This window comes from Rutilus rutilus (assembly GCF_951802725.1).
Source record: "Rutilus rutilus genome assembly, chromosome: 5".
Lineage (NCBI taxonomy): Eukaryota > Metazoa > Chordata > Actinopteri > Cypriniformes > Leuciscidae > Rutilus > Rutilus rutilus.
Window position 1 is genome coordinate 9468048 of NC_140213.1, and position 22042 is coordinate 9490089.

Below are 22042 nucleotides of genomic sequence, written 5' to 3' on the forward strand. Positions count from 1 at the left end.
CTGATGTGTGTATGATCTGAAAGCATTGTTTGATTTGAGCACAGATAAAATGGTTTTGAGGCAATTGTTTGATTTTGCCATAAGAGTCACATGTTCTCTGAATGTGGTTTGAAAATTTGGTTTTGTGTTTAAGGTTTTGAGAATGTGAGTTTCAAGAAATGTGTTTTAGCAATCCAGAAAACTGTAACATTATACTGTTAATCAGGTCACAGCTGATAAATCTACACAATTGATAGGTGAAATGTTCTGAGTACCACAGAATCACATCAGTTGACTATGAAACCTGTACTAGATTACACAGAAAGCACATTGAATATTATGTTGGGGAGAAAATTATTCCTCATCATTATGGTGTTCTTCCTTATAATCTGCTTCTTCCATGTCTCTTAACAGATTTCAATTGTTATACAGCACCCTACAGTTCAACTAATGAAAGTTACTGTACCACACAGTGCATGCATGCATGCACACATTTCTATGTATGTGAAAGAAGAGGTAACACTTTGGTTATATTTATGGTGATAAAAAGCAGATTTTATTACATGCTTTATATTCATAGTTAAGGTCATTGTCCAGAAGTATGAAAGGTGTTACTGTCTTGTAGATTACAGTCCATCATCAGATATTTCATAGTCACTGTTGTACTCATCAGCTGAATCACTGTACAAGAAGTTGATGTCCTCTGCTCCAGACAAAACTTGCAGGTAACAGTCTCTTGCTTGCACCTTCATTTCTCTGATTTGATGCCACTTTCTGAGGATGATGCTCTGCAGACCTTTCAAACCTTCTTCACTTAGGCCACATTGCGAATCTTAAAAGAGGAACACAAGAATTTAAGACCAGCATTAGAAACTTTATAAACAGTCATCATTGTTGTGTATATTTATTAGGGCTGCCCCCTAATAGTAATCTTTGGTCGAGGCAACCCTATGTTTATGTAATTTATTACAAATACATACTTTTCATTGTCTCACTAGAAAACAAGCAGGACAGCTCTCTGAGGGTATCGGGACGAGTTGAAAGAGATTTCCAATGGTGGTCCATCTCTGCAACAAGAATCTTTCTTGCTCCTCCTCAAGTCTCCTTACTGACATGATGATGTCAAACGCCTTTCTCTTTGTCCTTAGATCGACAGAGTCTGGAATGCATTTATGATAAATAAATAAATAATTTGTATTAAACATCAACCTTCAAAGAATCTCTGAAATAGTATGGGGTTACAGAATGACATTTGAAGCATTGTGGGTTATGTGTCATTATGTATCAGATTTGTCAGAAGCAGTCAACAAACAGTAACAATTACAATTATTTGTGACTAAATGTATTACAAGTAATCATTTCCTCACCGTCAGCCCAATCCTTTACATCATTCTTCCAATTGGCTCGCTGTCACTGTCAATTGCGCTTTCATGGACTCTAGGTTTTGTAACTGGCTTTGCAGAGCTTTTGTGGTCTACAATAACAAACAGTGGTAAGAAACAAAAAACAAATGCTCAATGCACAGCTTCGTACACTGCTAACATGCAGTACTGAACATCTAAAATTAATTCTACTGATGTCATTACCTTTTGATATCGGCGGGTCAGTGAGATAGCCAAATTGTTGAACTTTTGCTGATTCCAGCGCATGGCCATGAGAGTCAGCATATCTGTGCATCCTGAAAAACAAAGAAAATATGATGTTACCATATTCCTCCTACGTATTATGTAAGGATGTAACCAGTGCAGTATGTGGTCATCTTACCTGCTTTTGACATATGCTTTCTGTTTACTGCAATCCTAGATAGGAAGGCATTGCACTGTTCCACCTCCTCCCCTAGTGTTAAACCAGCACCGTCCTGATATGCTCCACTCCATTTTACCTGGTTAAGAATAAAAAAAAATTAAAAAAAAATAATAATAATAATAAATATATATATATATATATATATATATATATATATATATATATATATATATATATATATATATATAAAAACAGATGTTTGCAGATGTTCAGTTTAGATAATACGATTCTATCCCATAGCAACACTTCCTTACCTCGCATTTAAAATCATGGGCTTTGGCATGAAATACCGAAAGGAATGGCTTCATGTTAAGAAGGTGCTGGAGCTCTGGAGCAGGACTCCGTGCCGACACACCACAAGCTCCAATCCCTCCTCGTCTACCTTGCAGGCAGATCTTTGGGAGGTCTCTCTGGCTGCTGACCACTCCCCTCCACAAACACTTCTTCCACTGAACTACAATATGGAAAATTGTTGATGAAAATAAGACTCTCCTAAACAAACTCTTCAGAAAGAGGTTATTATAGTGCTGAAGTCTAATTATCATCTAGAATTTTACATGTTTGGTTGTGTTGTGAATGTGGTCTACAAATCTTTTTACGTCTTCATCCTTGGCTATGAAGATGCCTTCAAAGATGGCCTGTTCCTCAGATCTAAAAAAAAACAAAAAAACAACAATTGATGATTGACAACAATTTATAACTTAAAATCTGAGATTTCTTAGTTCACATTAAAGAGCAATGTTTTCTTATTAATACAAACACTGTGATACACAGTTTGGAGTAGCTAGCAGCATTCTTGAAATGGTAATGCTTGCAGTTTCCATCAACTGAAACTGCAAGCATATCTAGGGTGCATGCAGGACAGTTGAAGGGCTCTTCCTTGCATATGTTGTCCACCTCAAATCGCACAGCCTCCCACTCAAAAAAACTTTTCAGAAAACTGTCTGCTGAGATCTTGCTTATCAACCAACAACTCAAAGATATCAACAACACTGCAGGATAGATAAATTCAATACTCACACGACCAAAGCGGCTGATTCAGTATGCTTGGCAGGACAGTCCTGGTGCCGCCATCTTCATTTCTTCAAATGAAAAAAAAGACATCTGTGGCATAAAGTGTGGCAAATTGAAGGGTTGCAGGCCAGTAGTCACTTCTGTTTAGGGCATCGACTCAGCAGTCCAAGTGGATTGGCATGCCTCACAAATTAACTCAGGCATGGTTCGATCATGTCATCCTGGAAATATCAAAAACACATCCACTGTAATGTAAACCAGGGTTTGGGTTCTTTGTACTATTTATATATTACTTTGTATACTTCATATATTTTTAGTTTTATATCTATGTCAAACTTGTAGGGAGTCGCGTATGGATATATATTTATTTTAAAGATGCTTCTCAAACAGGACAAAATAAAGTTCTTCACATTCTTACCATTCATTGTGACCACAGCAACAATCTTTCCTGGACTAACCCTCAATAACTCTGGTGAACAACCACAGATTTTGTCAGGTATCTCCACAGGTACAAGCCAGACTGAAAAAGATCATACAGTACACTTGAATTATGTTAAGGGGGCTAAAAATCATTTTTGAAGCTGCCGAAGAGGGACCTAAAGAAAAAAAAGAAAAAAAAAAAGAATTGAACATTTTACACCAGCATTCTCTTCATCTGTGTTGCCAGAATGGGCTAAATTGTATGTGATATTCCTTTTTAATAAACAAGAAGTGAATATTGTTAATTACATTTTAGATAGAAATTAGACAAAAATTGTCAATAAATGTAAGTTTAGCTCTATTTCAAAAAAAAAAAAAAAAAAAAAACGTGTGAAAATTCCTGTTTATAAATATATAAATCAGTCAATAAGTTATGACACCATTGCTTGTTACATTAATTATACACATTAATTGTTTTATTTCATATTGAAAAATTGTGATGAGCCACAATTTAGTAGTTATGAATTAATTTGTATTGTTAATTATAGATTTATTTGGGTGTTAATTATATAATTTTGCGTGGATTTTAAACAATTAGGCTGTAAAACAAACCAATCTGGCAACTGTTCTTCATCTGAACATTTCTAATATTGGATAATAGTTGTGGGCTAATGTAATACTGAAAATATTACATTCCCCTATGATACATGATTATATGCGACAAAAATGAACTTGAATTCAATTAGCTAACTTTGCTAGCCTGCACATTTGGTGCAGCAAGCTATATTTTTATAATGCCTTCTATTATTTACCGTCATACGAAATTGCCACCTTACACATCTAAAGGTTCTAAACACAACTTTTTGTCCTGATTCAACAGTTTTTAGATGTGTAAATTTAAGAATAGTACCCATCTCTATTAATTAACTCTTCTACTTACCAAGTGGGAAATCGCAATGGACCTTGGGATCGCCCCATACAGTGACGTCAGCGTTATTAATTTAGAGGATTTAATCTATAAAAAATAAAATAAAAAATGTAATATTAATTGAACAAAATCGTAGCATATTATATATATTTATTAACATCAACAAACCTCCGATAAAAATACGTTACCCAGCATGCTCTAGTTAAAGCAATGTACCTATGTACCAGTACCTATGACAAGAAAACGGTTAAACTAATTACTTGCACGCCGTGGAGTGTTGTTAAACTCACCTTTGAATGCAGTTTTACCTGCAGTTGAGCGTTGTTTTGGTTAAACTAACCTCTGAATGCCGTTTTACCTGCAGTTGAGCGTTGTTAAACTCACCGCTGAATGCGGTTGCACACCATGTGCGTTGTTAAACTCACCGCTGAATGCGGTTGCCGAACGCGCTAAACCTTTGCGCAGAGAGGGCACTTAGATATCAGATTGCGAGGGTTTTTAAACATCAAAAACCAGTTGGAGGGCCAGATAAATATCATCGGGGGCCGCCATTTTACTAGCCCTGGCATAGATCATTTATTGTAGTCTATTCCTTTTATTTTTATTTTATTGTAGCCTCAACCCATACACAGCAGACGGGTTGCGGACGGTGTTACCAAGACGTCAAATTTCAACGCCGCAGGCTCCGGTTCAGAGTTCTATAGAAGTCAAACAGACTACCCTGCACGTTGAAAAATGACGCCAAAGGTATACCCAGTGCGTTAAAAAGTGACGCCAAGGGGTCCTGGCCAAGCGTCCATATTTAACGAGTCCAACTGCGTCCTGTAAAACGCCCGTGGGTTGCATTGATGGTTGAAAGCCATGAGCGTCTCTCACACACGATAAAGGGTGTGTTGAATTCGGCCAATATACTCCTGCGGGCAATTAAGGGATGATGGAACCTATATTGTCGTGTTTTAGTTAGGATACCTAGCACACATTCACGTTTAAAAATTGAGTAGGCTACCACAGGCTTATTTAAAACTAAACGAAATTGTAGCCTACGCATGCTACTGTTGCTGAAAGCGTCTGATATCACGCACTTGGATTGGCTAGCAAAGTCCAACTGCGTCCTGTAAAACGCGGGTGGGTTGCATTGGAGGTGGTTAAGCCGCGAGCGTCTCTCACAGACGATAAGGGTGTTGAAAATGGCGAATATCTCCTCTCGAAAGATAAATAATGGAAAACAATGACCTCCTATATTAGGTGTAGGCAATCCTAATCATAGAGCAAACATAAGTCGTTGCTGAAAACGTCTTTAGTCTGTGCAGTCGATCAATGTTGAGGTGAATTGACGACTGGTGAAGCCCTGAGCGTGTAATTACATCGCGGATGGTTTTACATTGAAGTTGGTTGAAAGCCATGTGCGTGTCATCTATACGCAAAAGGGTGCTATATGCGTGGGCAGAAAACGCCGAAGGACGTGACAAAACGGCCTTATTTGACGCCCTGAGATGAGAACGGGTTGTATCTCTCACGGAGGAGCGGGTATTTTCTTAGCAATGGTAAAACGCACATCAACCGATCACGCCACCGGCCTCGCGTCTTTCTCCCGCGGCCCTAGCCTCGTCCTGCTTAAATTTTTTTTTTTTTTTTTTTACATTTTTAGCACTAGTACATTTAAATAATATTTTATACAATTTTACTCATTTTGTACTAATAATGTAATAATGTAATGAAGAGAACTCCACACGATCTCCCGAAGTCTGGGAACACCGACGAGATCGAGGAAATAATTCCGTAAGGAACTCAGGCACCGGAACTGGGTAAGAGAGCATAAACAAGATTGACGATAAACATGCAATAATCACTCCCACTAGATATAGGCAGCTAACAAACAGAATTAACTAGCTGCAGCTGCGGGCTGATTAAGTGATCAGCTGGTTTCTAAGCAACAAACAAGCAATACACACACAGATCCCACACCCACAAACATATCAACAGATACATAAAATGAACACATGGATCGATGAACCATGACACTTGGATTGTTTTGGTTATTTTCTATGAGTTTGCGGTGAGACAGCAGACACAACTTTTTCTAGTATTTTAGACAAATGGAAGATTTGAAATGGGTCTGTAATTTGCTAATTAATTTGGGTCCAATTGTGGTTTCTTAATGAAGCGCTTAAAGGGGTCATATAATGGTACATGCACTTTTACAAGTTGATTTTACTGAAATGTGTGTTGGCAGTGCCTGTACACAACCATCATAAAATGATAAAAATCCATCCAGTGTTTTTTTTTTTTTTTATCTTCTTACAGTATATGTTTTCCCCCATCTCAAATCAAGCCGTTCGACCTAGTGACGTCACACGGTCGGACGCCCCTCCCACGATTGTTGATTGACAGCAGCGTTTCAACACAGACCCGCCCTCGCTCGTGAGCGAGCTGTCAATCATAGCCCGCGCGTCATTGTTGATACGCATACGCTAGAGCACTGTCTATGAGCAGAATGGCGTCTAAGCGATTGTGGTGTTCTGTTCTTCGGTATAATAAGGAACACAGCAGTCATTTTGATGTTCCTAAAGCTGCTCCTGAAAAAAGGATCGGTACCAACTATTCGTGTTCCTGCTGCACCTCAAGAAGAACTGAAGTGAGTGTAACGTTTTATTAACCTTTATATTAATATATTAATCTTTCTAACTTTCTATTAATCGCTAGCACGCTTCACGGTGAATGCGGCTGTTTACACTCAGGGTACATTATGGCATGTTTTCTATGTACAACGTTTTCAATATAATTCATAATCCCACGTTTATAATGAACAACACGTTATGGTTATTGTGTTATTGTGTTACAAACGGTGTACGCACTGAACAGAGGGGCGGGGTGAGCAAAGCTCATTATCATTTAAAGACACATGCACTTAAACGGCGTGCTGAAAACAGAGCTGTTTCTGACCAGGTAAAATGAGTGTTTTCTTACAATACTAATGAGAATTTTTAATTAAAGTATATTACAAACTTTTAATTTAGACCCTAAAGAATCATATTAGCTTGTACAAAAATGGCATTATATGACCCCTTTAATAACTGCCAGCTTGAACGGTCTTGGGACATGACCTAGAGATAAAGATAGGTTAATAATATTGAGAAGAGGCTCTTCTGCTAGGTAACATTTAGTGGGTATTCTATCTAATAAATATGTTGTTGGTTTAGATTCAATGATATGCCTATTAAGCTCTTCCTGTCCTATAGTTGTAAAGCTCTGCAATTTTTCTTGTGGGGTGATGATTGAGGCTGAATCATAAAATGTTGTCAAAGGTTGCACTTTACAATTGTATGTCTGATGCTTTCAATTTTCTCAGTGAAGAAATCCATAAACTCATTACTACTAAACTGTAATTGAATATTCAGTTCAGGTGAAGTCTTTGCAGAGATGCTTGGCCCTGGCTGCTTTTAGAGCCTTTTTATAATGGGAACTGCTGTCTTTCCACGCAATTCTACAGACCTCTAAATTAGTTTGTCTCCATTTGCGCTCTAGATTGTAAGTTTCTCTCTTGAGAGAGTGAGTAATACTGTTGTACCATGGTACAGTACTTTTCTCTCTAACCTTTTTTAAGCTGGTTGGTGCAACAGTTTCTAAGGTACTAGAGAAAATGGTGTCCATACTGCTAGTCATTTCCACAAGTTATACTACCACCATCAAAGCAACAGGGGACCAGATTTAGCCAGAAACAAGATGTCAGTGCAATGTAATGGTCTATAGACACTGCATGTATTTGAGAATATACATAAGCCCCTTTCACACAGCGCTTTGAACCCGGGAAATTGCCGGCAAATTGCCAGAGTGCCTTCTGTGTGAACGCAAACACGACCCGGGATTGATGCCGGGATCGATGCCGGGTTGGGGACCTAGTAACAATGCCGTGTTCAGTCCCGGAACGCGCGCTGTGTGAACAAAAGCCGTAATAATGCTGTGTCGTAATGATGACGCTAAAGCCGGGATCGTTCGCCAGCTGTGAAACGGTAGGTAATGCGTAAGTTTATGATCGAATCAGATAAAAAAATGCACAAGCGTGGTTTCTCGAGAGAGAAATCGCAGCTCATAAGGAAACTTAAGACATTACAAGACATTACAAGTCACATCGATGTCACGTGTCTTTACGGGATTTTTACGGGTTGTGTGTGAACGCACTCTCTGATTCCGGAAAATCACTGGCAGTGTGAATGAACCAAAATCAAACGAACCCGGGTCAAATCCCGGGTCACTTTATCCGTGTATTTTCCGGAATCTCTGTGTGAAAGGGGCTACAGAGAGAGCTTTCTTTTTGCATTCCTATTCAGTTCACTGGTGAGTTGTCACACACAACTCCACTTCTATCATATGTCTCCCTCTGGTGGTGTAATATTTTCCTGGTGGTCTTCTTGGCCATGTTGGTCATGTTAGGGCATGTTCCAGCTCTTATTTTATTTTAATTTTTTTGTCAGACTTACCTTTGAGAGTCTTTATGTCGTGCTTTTGCCTTACATCTCATCAACAGGCTTTAACTTTGGATGCATATTGACACTTTCTAGTTTAGAGATGACTGAAGACAACTGCAGGGTGAGTGTAGTCCTGTTCCTTATGTTTATTTATTGATTAGTTGGTTTGTAAGGACCATATTAGGATTGTATGAATGCACTGGGTGAAGATTATGGCCCTTTCCTTTATCTGTCTTCAACAGAGCATAGGGTGAAGTCCTCTTATTTATAGGACCATATTAATAAGGGAGGCTGGGGTTAGTAGTCACAAGGGCTAAATAATGTTTTGAATCAAAAATCCAATTAATTCTGAAGGAAGCATGAAGTGCTCTGAAAATGTCCTGGTAGACGGCTGCGTTGAGTGGACAGCACAGTGAACCAACACCAACCGATGACATGGCTCCCCAAACCAACACAGACTGTGGAAACTTCACACTGGACTTCAAGCATCTTGGATCGTGTGCCTCTCCATTCTTCCTCCAGAATCTGGGACCTTGGTTTCCAAATGAGATGCAAAATTTGCTCTCATCAGAAAAGAGGACTTTGGTCCACTGTGCTTTATTAAATCCAGAGTCAATGCAGCCGTCTACCAGGACATTTTCAGAGCACTTGCTTCCTTCATTTTCCAGCAGGATTTGCACCTGCCCACACTGCCAAAATAACCAAAACCTGGTTCAATGACCATGGTATCACTGTGTAATTTCATGTAATATTCTATTTTTTTTAAATCCTGTTTTCATGGGTTTTATGAGCTGGAAGCCCAAATTATGTACCAATAATAAACAACTAAATACTTGAAATCGTTTGAGTTGTGGGCCCTTAATCTATAATCTATGGAAGTTTACGTTTTGAATGGAATTATGGAAATAAATAAACTTTCCCATGATATTCAAATTTTTTTTGGAAAGGGTCTGTATATATGATTTAACAGTACAATAAGAAGTCAAATATATAAATATTTGTTTTCTTGCTGTATAAACTGACAGATCACTGCAACTTGCTTTCACTGGTATAAATGAGGTAGGCCTATCTTTGAACCTCCTGTAGACAAAGACTGGGAGTGACTCTCCACAATAGACATTTAAAATTGATACACAGGTTAAATTGAATTCATTTTCATTTTTGAAAAGAGAAATATGATTAAATTCCTCTAGTGCGCTTCAGCCTGAGAATTAAGAATTGCTTACTCGAAATGTCTTCAGTTTTGAAATCCAAAATTTCAAAAGCTAGGCCTCTTGTGGTAGAATGCCAAATTTTGAAAACTATAACTAGATTTGTCTGACTATTATTTCATATGTCAGGATTTACAGGGTTTGACAATAATTGTATTAATGGAGAATGTGACCCTTGTGTGACACTCTGTGATGATGATCGCTAGTTGCTAAGTGACCAAACCAAAAAAAAAAAAAAAAAAAAAAAAAACTCTCACTCTCATGTACTACAGATGGCAGTATAGACTCACTAATTAATTGTCCACCAACAGTATGGCATTCGTATCCTAGACCAAAGTTCCATTTGTACAGCAAAAGCTCGTGCCCTGTTACTTGCCTTGGAACATATTGAAAATGCAAGAGAACAGAACTTTATAGTGTTTACTGATTCAAAATCCTGTTTACAAGCTCTTGAATCTTTGAAGACAAACCATCCAATAATCACTGATATATATAAGCAAATCAGTTACAGACACTCAAGTACAACATTGTTTTCTGCTGGATTCCAGGACATAGTGGCATTATTGGAAATGAGCAAGCAGACATGGTTGCAAAACAAGTTCTTGCATTTTGTTTCTTTATATGCAGCCCAATGTTTGCATTATTTAGGTATTTTATTTACATTTTATTTACATTTTTTGTTAGACAATAGATTTTTTGGTAACACTTTACAATAAGGTCTCATTTGTTAATGCATTAACTAACATGAACTAAAAGAGAGCAATAGCCTTTGTTAATGTCAGTTAATAAAATATTTGTATTGTTAGTTGCAATAACAATATTGTCATTGTCATAAGTAATTTTTATTACCACTGTTAGTTCACAGTGCATTAACTAATGTTAACACACAACTTTGGATCTTAAAAATGTCTTATAAAATGTTGACCTTGATATTAACTAAGATTAATAAATGTTGTAGAAGTATTGTTCATTAATTGTTGGTTCATGTTAACTAATGCTAACCAAACAAAATCTTATTATAAAGGTGTTACCATTTTTTAATAAAGAAAGTTGGCCATAGGAGTGTAACATTAATTTTAAAAGTTAAGGAATCTTACACTGGTTCAAAGTAGGCAACTGTATTGTATATGTTTGATTTATGTTGAAGTGTTTGGGACATTGCTTTTAATGGTGAGCCTTTTGTTTATGTATACAGGCTATCAAAGTATTTCAAAATTTGAATTTAGATTTATCGGCCAATATATCGGTTATCGGCTTTCAAATGTAAAGAATTATCGGTCTCGGCCAAAATGTTTTTATCGGTGCATCCCTAGTAACAACTCTTTCAGTAGTTTAGTGGGTATTCAATCTAATAAATACTGTATGTTGTTGGTTTAAATCAGGGATGTCCAATCCTGCTCCTGGAGGGCCACTGTCCTGCAGAGTTTAGCTCCAACCCCAATTAAACACACCTGAACCAGATAATCAAGGTCTTACTACTAGGCATTCTAGAAACTTCCAGGTAGGGGTGTTGAGGCAGGCTAGAGCTAAACTCTGCAGGACAGTGGCCCTCCAGGACTGAGTTTGGACACCCCTGGTTTAGATGCAATTATAAGTTTATTAAGCTCTTACTGTCCTATAGTACTGTCCTAAAGCACTGCAATTGTTCTTGAGGGGTGATAATTGAGGCTGAATCATACAATTCTGTCAAAAGTTGCACTTTACAATTGTATGTCTGGTGCTTTAAATTTTTTCAGTGAAGAAATTAAGTATAATAAAGTCATAAGGTCATTACTACTAAACTGTAATTGAATATTCAGTTCAGGTGATGTATGTGTATTTCTTAATGTAGCCACCGTACTAAACAAACCTTGGATTGTTTGCAGAGATGCTTGGCCCTGGCTGCTTTTAGAGCCTTTTTATATCAGGAATTCCATGCAATTCTAAAGACCTCTAAATGAGATTCAGCCAGAAACAAGATGTCAGTGCAATGTAATGGTCTATAGACACTGCATGTATTTCCTGAGAATATACATAGAGAGAGCTTTCTTTTTGCATTCCTATTCATTTCAGTGGTAGAGTTGCCACACACACCTCCACTTCTATCATGTGTCTCCCTCTGGTGGTGTAATATTTTCCTGGTGGTCTTCTTGGCCATGTTGGTCATGTTAGGGCATGTTCCAGCTCTTATATTTTTTTGGTCAGACGTACCTATGAGAGTCCTTATGTCGTGCCTTTGCCCTACATCTCATCAACAGGCTTTAACTTTGGATGCATATTGACACTTTCTAGTTTAGAGATGACTGAAGACAACTGCGGGGTGAGTGTAGTCCTGTTCCTTATGTTTATTTCTTGATTAGTTGGTTTGTAAGGACCATTAGGATTGTATGAATGCACTGGTGAAGATTATGGCCCTTTCCTTTATCTGTCTTCAACAGAGTATAGGGTGAAGTCCTCTTTTTTTATGGGACCAAATTAATAAGGGAGGCTGGGGTTCGTATTTACAAGGGCTATATAATGTTTTGAATCAAAAATCCAATTAATTCTTCTTTCTAACAATGCTATATATATATATATATATATATATATATATATATATATATATATATATATATATATATATATATATATATATAATTTAATAACATTTAATATAATTTAATAACATATGTAAAAAAAAGTTTGTTTTTCAAGTTAACCTCTTCCACTCTAAGGCATATTTTGGAATTTGGAACAGTCTTGCTGTATAAACTGACAGACTGACATACAACTGAAACATGCTTTCACGCATAAATGAGGTATTTATGTCTCTCCTGTAGACAAAGACTGGGAGTGACTCTCCACAATAGACATTTAAAATTGATACATGGGTTAAATTGCATTAATTTTCATTTTTGAAAAGGGAGATATGATTAATAAGAGATATGATTAAATTCCTCTAGTTCGCTTTGCCCGAGAAATGTGTTTAGTTTTGCAATCCAACATTTCAAAAGCTAGGCCTCTTGTGATAGTATGCTAAATTTATAAAACTATAACTAGATTTTTCTGACTAATATTTCATATGTAAGGCTTTACAGGGTTAATGGTTTACAGTGTTTGACAATAATTGTATTAATGGAGAATGTGACCCTTGTGTGACACTCAGTGATGATGATCATTACTAGTGACCAAACCACAAAAAAAACCCCTCTCACTCTCATGTGCAACAGGAGATGGCAGTATAGACCCACTAATTGAAAAAACCCTCCAACAAGTCCAGATCCTTCTGTCATCTGATCTCCAATCCTCATCTCATCCATGACCATATTTTTGCTAGTTTGTTGGCTTTATTATTATTTAATTTTTACTTTGTCTTTTATCATTCATAATAGAGAATAGATATTGTGTTATAGCAGGATATCCTGGAGGATTTAACAGTCAGCTCTTGCATATAAGAGATTGAAGTGTGCAACGGAGCTGAAAAAGCCCAGTGTGGTTTATGAGAGTGAGGGGCCTTCTGAGGGAATACAGGAACAAGTCTCAAATTTCACCCTCCCCTTCCTTCAGCGCCAAACTCTCCCCTTCCAAACAGTTTTGTGCGTTCAATGTTTTAATATGGAACATAAAGTGTTAATCCCAATCACAAAAAATGTCATAAGTAGGCCTATGTAAGCAGAAAATGTGAATCTAGAAGAGGCAAAGTGCTTTTTTCTGTGCACTTGAGTTAAGGCCAGAGTGACTAGGCAACACTGCATGTATATGCGTGACACAGATGAAGTTTCCATATGTAGCCTATGTGTGCGTTTTCATGAGAACACGGGCGTAATGAGTGTTCCACCTGAGCACACACAGAAAGAGAGAGGGGCAGTAATTATCTCGGCACGGGGGGTTGCCGTCCTTTCACACGTACACACACTCTCTTTAGCCCTTTCTCTATTATTCTGTGAGAAGGTAAGAAGTGGAAAAGACCACGGGAGGCCCATTACAAAAAAAAAAAAAAAAAAAACATTGCTGCTACATCTGTCTTACTTCCACCTTTACACATCCTCAAAACTCTGCATAAGTTTCTGCAAATCTGCCTGTTAACGTTGGTATTCAGTGGGAGTTTATTAATAATATCACATTCTCCATTAATAATATTAACGAGTTTCAGACCCAAATCAGTTAGGAAACGAGGGGAAAATGTAATGCATGGGAGTGGACTTCTTTCCTTTGAAACACCAATCCATATTGAGATTCTAGCTGTGTCTGAAAACTGAAAAATGCCACAGAGGCACATCCAATTCCGTGTCACATCCTGTGTACTGAGATCTGATTGATTTTAAAAGACAACATACTGTAGATGTATCCTCTGCTGCCTATTATATCCCACTATCCTGTGCGTTCGATTCCATGATAGTTGAGCTAAGAAATTCTTTACATCTGAAAGTTGTGGTTGGTGGTCAGTTTGTGGGTACATGTATGTTTTTGAACAACTTTTTCAACTTTTAATAACATTTTTATGAAATTAGTATTGTAGTAATATTCACTTAGTTAATAACAAGACTTCTCTATTTTGTTGTAAATCTTTAGATTGTTACGCTGCCCCAGACGTCTTTCCTCATTGTCTGACAGGGCAGCAAGGGAACAAGTCAGCTGCCTAAGTTTTATGAAGCAGCCCCCATTTTGTTATTTAGGTTAGAGCTCAGCCAGACTTTTCACTATAAACGCAAACAGACCAACTGCAGATACTGTATATAACACAGATAATATTAAAACAATAGTTCACACTTCACCCCTAACAATTTAAATCCTGTCATAATTGACCCTTATGTCATTCCAAACCTAATTGATTTCTTTTGTGGAAGATAAAATAAGATTATTTGAGAAATCAGTGTGTTCTTGTTCATATCATATAAGTAAATTCTTCAAAATATCTTCTTTTGTGCTCTGCAGAAAAAAGTCAGGTTTGGAACAACATGGGTTAAAAAAAAACACATCAGGGCTGAAATGTATTATTAATAATCACTGGTTTTGTGGGCAATATTAGTTGTTTGAGTGTACATGGATTCACACTTTGGAAATCTACCGAAAATAGTGACCATATGGGGACTTTTGGCATACTCTTTTCAACATGCTGCTTTGGAACACACTTATTCTAAATTCACATACTATTTAGGATAGATAGATAAATAGATAACACATTGGGATGTAGGGAAGGTCTTCAGGATTACTAGAAACTTCCAGACAGGTGTGATTGAGCAGGTTGAAGCTGAGCTCTCTGTTGAAAGGAGGCCCTCCATGAGTAGGATTAAAAGGCTGAGGTTTCGGTCTTCTTTTAATTTCTAAATGGTATTAATTTCCTACAGCAAAATATCTTTTAAAACATTTGATGCCACTTTTGCAAATTGATAAATGTGTTAGTTCCAATAGAAACCTGTGGACAGTAATGACGTTTTTCAGGCTGCCATTATGTTTCACACATTGTTTTGTTGCACTACACTATGACCTCCTCTGATATCCATATGTGTTATTTTCACCTCTGTATTCTGTTGTTTTTATTAGCATTTTCCATCTTCTTCTTTGAGTAATTCTTAAAAGCAATGGCCCAAATGTGAATGTTACCACCTAGTGGATCCACCAGTAAGGATATACAATCATTCAGGCTGCACTTGCACAGCTTGCATAGAGTGTGCGGATGACAAGTAAATATGCACTCTCCATGAGGAATACTGGCAAATGGACAATTGAAGCATGCATTAAGTTTAACTTCTGGAAGTTGAAAGAAGTTGTGGTCAGGGTTATGGCCAAAATCAAAATTATCATGTAAAGATGCTTCAAAAATCCACTAGTAAATCCACTTGTAAAAATGTATCATCTGCACTTTGGCATTCTATTTTTTTTTTTTTATCATGATTTATGTGTCACAGTTCTAATCCTACATACCGTTTATAAGGAAAGTGTACTGGCAAGTCAGGTTTTGCCTGAAGTCTAATGGCATAATTACATACTATATGATTCATTGGAGGTTTTTTCTGTTTGTATTATTCATCTTCAATGCCTCTTGAGGTCTGTTACATGCACAAACTTCTAACAACCCTTAACCGCAAAGAGAGGGACTGAAACTCTCAATGTGCCTGTGTTTGGAGAGGAGACACTCAGTGGTTTTGTTTTTCTGAGTGTGAATGTTTATCGGTAGGAGGGTCTTTTGTCTCTCGGATTGTATTTAGCAAACACACAGCAGGTCTATCAGCATATGAACGGCGCAACAGCAGAGGTTACGCATAACAGAAAGGAAGCAAGCCACGAAACCACCAAGCGCACACACTACATGCGTCTACATGAATGTGTGTACATCTATGGCCATGAATGCAGGCACTCATACACTTACAGTGTTTTCCTTGGACATCAGCCTAACCCAACAGTGCTGTAATTGAATGCATTCACTGAATCTTCACATTTATGCGCCTGATGCACACCTCTATTGTGTGTGTGCTTTTAGAAGACCCGTGTTAAACACACACTGAGCATGCTGCCTACTCTTTCATCATATACTTTTGCAGAATTTCCTTACTGAGCTGTAATAATGATCAGAAGCTGAGAAGTAAGCATGAGCAGGTGGTAAAACGTAATCGGTTACCTAATGTAACCTCTGTTCTCTCTAGAAGAGGGAACGAGTATTGCGTAAGTTGCTTACGCTACGGGTAAAGTCATCTTTTCTCGAGATATGAAGCCAAAAAATTATCCTTAATTTTCATAATCTTGCAGCAGCAGGCAGACCTAGAGCAGGCTATCTAGTGTGCTCATTGGCTGCCCTGCGGCAACTGCAGCAGCCTACCACTGAGCCTGGCATGACGTTACGCCCAGAGAAAGATCCCAAATAGGAACCGACGGGGGCCGCGGGGGATTCATCCTCCTGGCTCCTCTGAGGAAGCGGATGATGAGCTCGTTCCTTCCTAATGCACGGCCATGCGTCGAGTCAGCGAGCGCTGAAATGGCCGCAACATACACTTTGAGCGTGGAGGGGGACCTGCCCATGTCCAGCAGCTCTTGAAGGAAGCAAAGCACCCACGAGACCCCACACGTTTGTGGGTCAAAATTTTTGATGGTGCACCATTTATTAAACAGACCATTTAGACGCGTAGAGCCGTCTCGTAGAGGGAGCTCTAGACTGCGTGATCGTGTTCACAACCCCTTTTGGCATGTCAACGGGTATCCGTTGAGTATCCATGCATGCAGAGACCAGCGCTCTGGATGAGGATGCCAGATCGAGCCGCAGGCTTGAGAGAGGAGGTCTCTTCTCACCGGTATCGGCCATGGGGCTGTGTCTGCCAGCCGCATTAACTCCGGGAACCACGTTTGATTCTCCCAGTGCGGGGCTATGAGGAGCACCGAGTGGCGCATTTCCCTGATTCTCCCGATGACCTGTGGCAACAGTGAGACCGGGGGGAAAGCGTACAGCGGGCCGCTGGGCCAGGCTTGGGCAGTGAACATTGTCTTTTGACGCAAAGAGGTCGACTTTCGCTTTGCCGAAAGTAACTGGACTGTCTGGGGATGCAAAGACCATTCCCCCGGGGGAACATTGTCTCTGGACAGTCTGTCTGGACCATCGTTCAGGTGACCGGGCACGTGCGCGGCTCTCAGCGAGCGCAATGAGTGCTGAGCCCAAACGAGGAGGTGTTCCGCCAGGGCGCAGAGAATTTTGGATCTGACAACGCCCTGACTGTTCACGTAGGACACCACTGACGTATTGTCCGTGCAGACTAGTACGTGGTGATCCCGCAGGTGTGGGAGGAAGTGCTTCAGCGCATTCTCGACCGCCAGCATCTCTAGACAGTCTATGTGAAGGCGTTTCTCCCGGTCTGACCAGAGGCCATAGACCGGTCTGCGCTTGAAGAGAGCCCCCCAACCTAGGTTGGAGGCGTCTGTCGAGACAACTTTCCGGTGCGAGACAACTCCCATTGTCACTCCCGTGTGGTACCATTCGGCCGCCAGCCAGGGCTGCAGGGCTGAAACGCAGCCCTGATTCACACTGATTAGCGAGCCGCCGGCAGTCCAGGCTCGGTGAGGCACTCGCGCTTTCAGCCAGCGTTGTAGCGGGCGCATGCGCAGTAAACCCTGCTGGAGCACAGCTGCAGCTGAGGCCATGTGGCCCAACATTTTCTGAAACGTTCTCAGTAGAACTCGACTGTCCGTCTGGAAAGACGCGGCGAGTGCGCTGCGTTGACAGTCTGGCCGTCATAGCCACCGAATCCAGTTCTATTCCCAGAAAAGAAATTGACTGACGGGGCAGTAATGAGCTCTTGGTCCAGTTGACAGGGAGACCCAGGCTTTCCAGATGGCTGAGAAGCGCTGTTCTGTGAGACATAAGCTCTGTCTCTGACTGCGCTAGTATCAGCCAGTCGTCCAGATAGTTCAAGATCCACATACCCTGTCTTCTCAGGGGAGCGAGGGCCCATGCACTTCGTGAATGTATGGGGTGCTAAAGACAGGCCGAACGGCAGGACAGTGTATTGATATACCTGACCGTCGAAGGCGAATCCCAATAATGGCCTATGACGGGGTATAATCTGAATCTGAAAATATGCATCTTTCAGATCGAGAGAAATAAACCCATCCCTCGGGCTTTTGCGCGAGGATTTGTCTGGTTGTGATCATTTTGAACGGTCATCTCATGAGAGCTTTGTTCAAATATCTCAGATCTGAGATAGGTCTGAGAGCTCCGTCCTTCTTGGGAACGAGGAAATAACGGCTGTAAAAGCCCGTCTCGCTCGAAAGCCTAAGATTTCGCCACTGAGCCACAGGGGGAAAACATATAAGCTTTCGGTAGCGCAAGCATATAAGAGAGCGTCATCACGTTTTGCGTCGGCGTTAGTTTGCAGGCGTGCATGTATTACAACAGGCTCGTTTACTGCAATATTGATATTTCCAGTCTCCTGAGCTTAAGAGGGAACTGAGAAATATGTGAGAAATGGAGGTTGATCCGGCCTCGGCGGGACTAAAACACTCTCTTTTCTCCTTTCGCCGGTGAGTAACGCGCGCAAACGGGGCGCGAGGGGCGGGGTAGCTTTCTTGTAACGTAAAGAAAACTAGCCCCATGACCGTCAGCTTCTGACATCCCTTGTGAGTGGCGCAGTTTGGTCGGCTCGAACAGAGGGAGTGCGAGGAAGCTAGCCCCGTGACCGTCCGCTTCTGACATCCCTTGTGAACGGCGCAGTTTGCACGGCTCGAACAGAGAGAGAGAGAGAGCGGGAGTGAGAGGTGCGAGGCATTTGAAACAACGCCTCGTCCGCTTCTGACATCCCTTGTGAACGGTGCAGTTTGCGCGGCTCGAACAGAGGGAGCGAGAGAGCGGGAGTGAGAGGTGCGAGGCATTTGAAACAATGCCTCGTAGGAAATGTCTCTTTTAGAAGAAGAGAGAGTGTGTGTCGCAGCGGCGAACACACACAGCAGAAAAAGGATATGACTCCGGATAGCGTAGCAGGCACGGATGGCTGAAGGCGGCGAAGACGACCGGCTTCCTCAGACGCTTTCCTCGGCTTGCTTGTCGCTTGCTTCGACGGCGGCTTCTCTCAGATTCCAGCGATGCGAAGAGCTTCGCTGAAGAGACGAAAATCAGGGGAGCAGCCTCCGAGCCCTTCCTTATATACGCTAAACCACGCCCCTTCTGGCAGGCTGTGACGCAGTGGTAGGCTGCTGCAGTTGCCGCAGGGCAGCCAATGAGCACGCTAGATAGCCTGCTCTAGGTCTGCGTGCTGCTGCACTGCGTTGACAAGATTATAAAAATTAAGGATAATTTTTTGGCTTCATATCTCGAGAAAAGATGACTTTACCCGTAGCGTAAGCAACTTACGCAATACGAGAGAACCTCTCGTAAGAGAACTGCTGTTTAGCAGCACATTCACTTGTGTAGAATACATTATACCTCAAAAAAAGTTTTCTCCTGATCATTTCATATATAGTATATTTTTTATAGTTGTATAAAAAAAAAAGAAAAAAGATGAGTGTTTATTTTAATTCAGTACATTCATTTAATACATTTAAGTTGGGACTACATTAATGCTTTTTTTTTATGGTGTGAAAGTATCATTGCTGATTGGAGAAACATATGACATTTGTATGTTTGTCTATGACATATGTAAATGTTTATGACATACATTTAGCTTTATCACAAATAAAGCATGTGTTATTAGTCAGAGCTAAATATTGTGAAAATATTCACATATGGAAATGCTCATGTAAGATGTAGGTGTAAAATTAGAAAAGCCATCTGTGTGTGCCCCTTTGACTTTGTCGTTTGCTTGCTTTCATCTCTTTCGGTTTTCTTCTCATGCATTGGTTCGCTAAGCTGAACATCCAATCAGAGTGATTTATGCTCAATCGTCCAAAAAATAGTGCAGACGGTTCGCAACACACCGCAAAAAACGGGACTGACAGACGCTCCATGGGAGGCCCGACTTTGGCCAACAACTGATCGTCGGCTTGGTGTGTCACAGGCTTTAAACCTCACTATAACTCATAACACACCACACTATTTCAGTAATTACCAAATGGCTCATGGCATTGTGTCTCCATTTGCTCTGTGAATAGAAAATAGCGTGACCAGCTTGTGTGTGTGTGTGTGTGTGTGTGTGTGTGTGTGTGTGTGTGTGTGTGTGTGTGTGTGTGTGCTGTGCTGGGGAGCAGATCTCCTGCTGGAGCTTTGACCTTCCTTTGCTGACTCTGTAGAGAGAAGAACAGGTCAGGCAATAGGTTTTGAAGGCCATGGCCATTGTGTGTTGGTGTGTTTGTACTACGATTCTCATAACAATAAGGTTTGTGACCTTTGTGTTGCCTTTCTGCTGTCCATGGTAACCCCTTATAGAAGCATAGTTCTGCTTCTATCCATTGATCAGTAGCCTGTATTCTGTCAGGTTCTGTAGTGCAAAGACTGACTACACTCTCTGTTGTGGTTATGAATATGAAACTCTTTCTTGCATTTGTGAATTTTCAGTGCAAGAAGCAAAACTATTTCAGTGTGTTTTTTTTAAAAAGTGCTCCTGGCATACACTAAAGTGCGAGTCAGGCCCTCACACTCTGTGCCTGTAAAGTCTGTCTGTAAACTGTCTCTCACCTTGAGGCAACTGAAATATTTTCTCTGCATCTGTTGCTAGTTAGAATTTTACCTTCGTTATAAAACACATTCTCAGCATGTTCATCTCTTGTTAACGATAATGAACCACTTTTATGGCAAAATTGGTTTTATCAACATCATCTGTGACATGCTGTCTGTTATCACAGACAATCATTTTGAATATATTATCATTATTATTATTAGAGATTTTAAAAAGAGATTTAAAAGAAATGTTTAATAAAACTGCAAAAAAAAAAAAAATCTTAAATTGCTATCACTATTTACTTTATATGAAAAAGTGCAACTAGTCTTGTTTTCCAAATTAGTTCAGCCCAAAGTAGTACTAGTAGTAGCAGTAGTACATGGCTGTGTTTTAATAAAATACTGCCAATATAGTTTCATGGCCAGTAAAACATATTTATGGCCTGTATATATTCTCAAGTCACCAGCCACATGTGTGCAAAAAAAGTTTGATTTGAGCCCTGATTACGTGTTAGAGTAAATAGTTTCCTAAACCTGTATAGCTTAAGCCTTATTCGGATGGGATTAACGTCTGTAATATTAATGGCCAATTTGCACGGGATAAGATATCTCAGTAAAACTAGAAGAAGTGGGAGGGGTAACTCGATTTGCGCATCGCCGTAAAATAGTTATGTCCGGTCGAACGATGTATTAATTAACTTCAGATTGGATTGTGCTGGTAATAGGCACTTACCTAACGCTAAAAGATGTTTTGTGCCTCTAACAAGTGCTTTCGATCTTCTTTCTGATCTGAATGGTATGTGGAAAACACTTGAGTTTTGCCACAGACTTGTCCCAGCATCTACAACGCAACTGAATGCTTTTTCAAGCGTCTCCATACTTGAAAAACCACGGGAAACTACTTGACGAAATATTTACATACATATTTACAGCGGGTCTATTCGCACGGTAATAGTATTACCTGAGGTAATTTTTCCTGACCTTTTTACTGAAGGTAAATGTCGCCGTAATCTTTACTAACATTAGGCCTATTCGGACGGGACTAGTTTAACATGGAGAGGTGGGGTAAAGTAATTATTATCAGAGCTTCTCTGTGATTTTAGTCCCGTCCGAATGTGCCATCTCAGTAATCATTATGGACAATGTCAGTAAAGATTACGGCGACTTTTACCTTCAATAAAAAGGT

The 22042-nt window shown here is 39.8% G+C and overlaps 2 long non-coding RNA genes across 3 annotated transcripts in view; one reads left to right on the top strand and one right to left on the bottom strand.

Annotated features, from left to right (window-relative positions):
- Positions 1-505: 505 nt before the first annotated feature.
- Positions 506-3397, bottom strand: LOC311290701. 2 transcript variants are annotated; one of them, XR_014627438.1, is made up of 9 exons: positions 3218-3397; positions 2806-3020; positions 2343-2436; positions 2040-2239; positions 1744-1861; positions 1566-1657; positions 1347-1453; positions 960-1138; positions 506-811 (listed from the first exon to the last, which is right to left on the bottom strand). It is a non-coding gene; the product is annotated as an uncharacterized lncRNA (long non-coding RNA). The 2 variants fall into 2 exon arrangements; XR_014627439.1 differs by lacking the exon at positions 2040-2239 and having other exon boundaries at positions 508-811; positions 2385-2436; positions 3218-3392.
- Positions 3398-12005: 8608 nt separating this feature from the next.
- The window catches only part of LOC311290287, a 47141-nt gene continuing 37104 nt past the window's right edge, over positions 12006-22042 (top strand). The window contains exon 1 of the long non-coding RNA XR_014627353.1: positions 12006-12123. This is a non-coding gene — a long non-coding RNA (uncharacterized lncRNA). The remainder of the gene's footprint in view (positions 12124-22042) is intronic.